Here is a 5551-nt window from a genome sequence, read left to right as displayed (position 1 = left end):
GTTGAACGTGCGAAATGTGTTTGCACCCTCACCATCTTGAAATAGAGAGTTTTCCACTGTAGCACCATAAATGGCACATAAAAAAGAGTGACACCAAACAGAAGATTGTGTAGGTTGTAAGAGATGTGAATCTGCTTATACAACAGATTTTTTAAGTGTATGCGTCTACTGGGAGCTGAAACCAGCTCGCTGTATGGGTCTTCCAATGGATGCAAACGAATGGCACATCCTTTATTAGAATGGGTTGAAATGGCCCCTTACAAAGCTGTTAGGTTCAGCCTCCATCACGAGCCTAATCATCACTTTCGAGGCTTGCTTTTTCCTTTTTTTGGGGGGTGAAGAGGGGGGGTTGAAACCCTTGGGTTAAAATTTGGGATAATACTTGCAAGGGGGAAGAATGTTTGTTTGAGCATTGGTAGGCCACAACCCCCAAAACTAGCTGGCATATATGGAAAGCCTGTTGGGTGAGTGTTGTGGCCTCTTTGAAAGAGATGGGCAGTGCCAATATGCCAGTATTTTTCAAGGCAGCTCTTCATGGGGATCTTTATGCATCAATGCCGCCTGTGAAAAAGCTTCTGATAGAATCCTACAATGGGTGGGGAGTGGCAGAGCGTCTCCTCCATCTGTTTCATGTTATGCCTGCCCAACCATCAGTTTTGAGTCTGCTTTGTGTCTGTCAACTCCCTGAGTTTGTTGGCATCCAGCACAAGGTCCTCTCCTTAAGGTTGCACTTGTATTAACACTTCAACAGACTAAACCTTAAAATTTGACAGGTTTGCTCTTAAAATATGCAGATTTTTGTGCTATAAAACTATTGAAAGGGTTCTAATTTTTAAAGATAGTTTATTACTGACGTGTGAAAACCATACCCCATGGCAGGTTATGTGAACACTAGACCCAGGTAAGATTGGGGTATAAAAATTGCAGCAAGTAAATGAAACCCATGCAATCAAACAAATTAACAAGGCTGTGGAATTGAGATAGTAAAAGATTGAAAAATAGGGAAAGTTATCACATCATCATCATTATCTTTCCCTGACCCTCTCGAAGCGAGAAGACACTCCCCTTCTACCTGATCAACATACCAATGACACCTCATTTTGAAAAGGAAGAAGCCCAGCCTAGCCAAGCTTGCTGTGTTATCTGCTATGCTAGCACCACCACACACATGGAGTAGAGACCATGGCCAAGGTTTGAATCCTAGCACCTACATATAATTAATCCACATGAATGAGCATGTACCAAGGACGCTGGAGTGGTGTAGTCTTGGCCTACCGACGCACAAGTCCAAGATTCAAATTTTGGCACCTAGATATACTTCATCTAAGTCACCAATGACTTAACAATGTAAGAATTGTCACCGGGTTCTAGCTCGAGTTTTATTGTCTTGGCTTACTAGTGTACAAGTCCAAGGTTCAAATCTTGGCACCTACATATAATTAATCCAAGTCAATGAGCATGTACCAAGGACTTAAGGATGTAAGGATTGCCACCAGGTTCTAGCTTGAGTGGTAATGTCACCAGGTTCTAGGTCGAGTGGTAATGTCACCAGGTTCTAGCTCAATGAACATGTACCAAGGACTTCAGGAGGTAAGGATTGTCACCAGGTTTAGCTCGAGTGGTATTGTCTTGGCCTACCGATGCACAAGTCCAAGGTTCGAATCCTAGCACCTACATGTAATTAATCCAAGTCAATGAGCAAGTATCAAGGATGTAAGGATTGCCACCAGGTTCTAGCTCGAGTGGTAATGTCTTGGCCTAACAAGGCACAAGTCCAAGGTTTGATTTTTGGCACCTACATATAATTAACCTTAGAGGAAAAAAGGATTGTAAATGGTTTGATTTTTGGCACCTAACCTTAGAGAAAAAAAGGATTGTTCTGAGACACTTAGATAGATTGCAATTGAGAATCATAATACATAGATGTTACAACCGTGATATGCTATTGTTGTAAAATACATAACATGACATGCTAGAGTTCAGATCTAGCTTCTTAGAAAGGTAGCACATGCAATTGGGTGTCTTTGCACCCGGCTGCCAAGGCAATTTTATAAAACTACACATATACAATGCCTTGAAGGGCTCTGTGATATACATAATCAATAGAAAACCTCAAAACCTGGGGGGGTTCCTTTTGAGCTTAGGTTAATATAATAACAGAGATTAACTTGGTTGATTAGTTTTCATCTGCGTTAAGGTCAACAGTGCCATCTTCAAAGATGTCTTCGTTTTGCTGGAACAGGTGCAGGTCCTCCATATCACTGGCCTCATAGCCTTGAAGCCAGAACTCACAGAACTCGGGTGAGGTTTCGACGAGGTTCCACCACTCTGGGGAGAAGTCATCCACATCCCATTCCGGCATGACTTCATCATCATCTATGTTGATCACTTGCAGAGATGATGGTATGAAGAGGGCAGCATTGGGGTTAAGTGAGGAGGTCAAAGGAGGAGATACTTGAGTTGCCATTTATGTTGATAGATCTATATTGTAAACTAGAGCCCAATACACACACACACACACACACACACACACACATACACCTCTCTCTCTCTCTCTCTCTCTCTCTCTCTCAACAGAGCAAGGGGGAGAGCAACACCTCTCTCTCTCTCTCTCTCTCAACAGAGCAAGGGGGAGAGCAACACCTCTCTCTCTCTCTCTCTCAACAGAGCAAGGGGGAGAGCTCACAAAGGTTAAGCACAAACCAATCCAAAGGAGCAAAGTAGGTCACCACAGAGAATGAAGCCTTCACCACCACCCTATATAGAAGCCAGCCTTCAGGCTTCCATCATGTTCTTAAGGTCTTCTCGAATAAATAAAAAAAGGGGAAAAAAAAAGGAAAAAGATAATACTGTTTCTATACCACTCCAAAAGTTGAAAGGCCCCATTTTTCCTTTCTTTTTTGCAAAAGAGAGGGTCCCCCCTTGATTGCAACTTCCCACTACCCACATGATGACTTTTTCACATGCACAAAAATGCCCACTTGACCACTTCCACCACCTCCTCACATAGATGTATTTTACCTCACACATGATTTTTCTCACCTACCTTTATTACCTTCCCCAATATGCCCCCTTGTTCCCACTTAGCACTAGGGTCTCTTTTTTACTTAAAAAGAAATTTACAAAGAAATTTACAAAAAGGACCTAATGCAGGCTGGCAAACACTTCCATATGTCATTTCATGCACATCATTGCTCCAATTATTCAATAAGAAAAGACATCTTGTTTTGATTATTATTCACACCAAATCATGCCATATCTAGGCCCATACCATGTCACCCCATTTCTGGTGACCTTCCTCCCACTTTTCCTCCCTCCTCTTCCCTTCAAGCATTGTCTGAGGAAGCATTGTAGATGGTTCCTCTTTGTATTCAACCAAGGAGGCAACTTGAAGAAAAAAAGTGCCCATTTTACCAAAGTTCCACTCTTGGTACATTGTTAAAAATTCTTGGTACATTGTTAAAAATTCACTCAATATCTTTTCAAGGAGACCTTAACTGACCATTTTAATTTCCCAATGGGCTAAAAGCTAAGGTGACACACCTCTATCTCACTACCTTGAAGTTGTGCCCCTTGAAATGAGATACCTTTTACTCAACACCCATCTTCTTTTTCACTGTTGTCCCAATACTCAATGTCAACAAAGGACTACTCAAACTTCCAAAGATAACATCCATGATTGTAGCATGCACTTCCCTATTGACACGGCATTACAAGGTGCAACTCCTTTTAAAAACCACCCATGCACTCTTCTAGTCCAAAAGCAACTACATAATGTGATGCTTGCAAGGCATATACTTCTTTTATATTCATTAAATAGTGGTAAGAAACCTCCTCGAAGGACAACATGTTGAACCAACATCCAAATAATTGGGGAACTATGTAACTTACATTTACGAAAGCTAGTTGCTAGCAAAATTTAAACTTTAATGTTTCCCATACTATTTGGATATTGTTTGAGCATCACGCCACCATAACACATCTTGGAAAGTAAATGCACCTTCTTACACACTAAACTTGACACTCCAAAAAGTAGGTGATGTAAGAACTTATACCCTATAAATTACACAGATCAACATTAATCATGCACACTCAAATAAAAATTAGAAAAATGTGGAAATTGAAGGCTTGCAGTGTAGATTAACCATAAAAAGTATTGGAAAAATGTGTAAATTGAAGGCTTGCGGTGTAGATTAACCATAAAAAGTATTGGAAAATTAAACTCTTTTTCTATCATGGTGGGTGTGGGCCAAAAAATCACACTAGAAATAAAAAATAAGAAGGAAATGAACACAATCCTTTTTATTCTACAAAAATTTTCAAAGGCACTATGAGACTTCAAAATAAAATGATAAGAATTGAAAAAGTCTAATGAAGTTTGAATCACAACCTTTAAGTATTGGTAAAGTATTACAATAGGGTCATAAGTCTACATAAGGATTGATATAAAGATTATCCCCATTAAGTGACAATTTTAAAGATTGATATAAAGATTATCCATCAGGTGACAATGTTAAATGAATGAGGAGGCCAACTTATTGTTGTGGACTAGTGTGAGGCCAATAATAAACGAAGCATGATCATACATAAAAAGGAGGCTACATTAAGTGACAATTTTAAAGATTGATATAAAGATTATCCATCAGGTGACAATGTTAAATGAATGAGGAGGCCAACTTATTGTTGTGGACTAGTGTGAGGCCAATAATAAATGAAGCATGATCATACATAAAAAGGAGGCTACATTATGATGATGTGAAAAGAGCTTACTAGCACGTCACTATAATCTAGTATTTAAGTCTCTCTTGTGAAAAGAGCTTACTAGCACGTCACTATAATCTAGTATTTAAGTCTCTCTTGTGGACATTAACTATAAGTTTTAAAAGTTCATGACACCATCTTGTGGCCAAAGTAAGTATTTCTCATTAAAGTTATGATGTCTTTGTGAGGAGAAACATGTCTTTGTTACATGCATTAGTAGATTATTAACTAAACTCATGCCAAATTTTTCCCTTTAGAATTTTGAGTATAAACATTGGAAAGGAAACAATGATTTAAATGGAGTTGAGAAAATAGTATATCAATCTTAATCAAAGTCTTCCTTTAGAGTCTTAGCATGGTTATGACTTAAAGAATTTATATGTAATGTCTATCTTCTTGCAATAATAGATTTATGGCAAAAAACAAAGGCATCTCTCTCTCTCTCTCTCTCCAAATCTAAAGTGTGAACCTATTACTCAAGGAAAATCTTTGTAAATTCAAGGAGCACCTTATGATATTACACACCATACCATAAGACTAGAGATTAACCAAGAGAAGGACATTTGGAATATAGTAAAGAAGTACAAGACAACATGCATTAGACAATTGCAAATTCCAAGAGAAAAATTGTCTTTAGAATTATCCCAATTTTTAGAAACTAAAGTTGTAACCATAGAAACCAAAGAACATAAGGATAGGAAGGAATATCTTTCAAAAGTTCTCTTTCATATGAAAGTTTTTTTCTTTGTAGGAATGATTTTATGTATGGAATTTTACTATTCTATGCTTT

General features: G+C 38.5%; 1 long non-coding RNA gene across 1 annotated transcript; it reads right to left on the bottom strand.

The window, feature by feature from the left end:
* Positions 1 to 316: 316 nt before the first annotated feature.
* Positions 317 to 2872, bottom strand: LOC147615358 (uncharacterized). The gene is made up of 2 exons (XR_015262833.1): positions 1858 to 2872; positions 317 to 1810 (listed from the first exon to the last, which is right to left on the bottom strand). It is a non-coding gene; the product is annotated as an uncharacterized LOC147615358 (long non-coding RNA).
* Between the last annotated feature and the right edge of the window lie 2679 nt (positions 2873 to 5551).

The sequence above is a fragment of the Cibotium barometz genome, chromosome 40 (genome assembly GCF_041138505.1).
Source record: "Cibotium barometz isolate CiBa-2024 chromosome 40, ASM4113850v1, whole genome shotgun sequence".
Lineage (NCBI taxonomy): Eukaryota > Viridiplantae > Streptophyta > Polypodiopsida > Cyatheales > Cibotiaceae > Cibotium > Cibotium barometz.
This window is presented reverse-complemented; position numbering and strand designations above follow the sequence as displayed.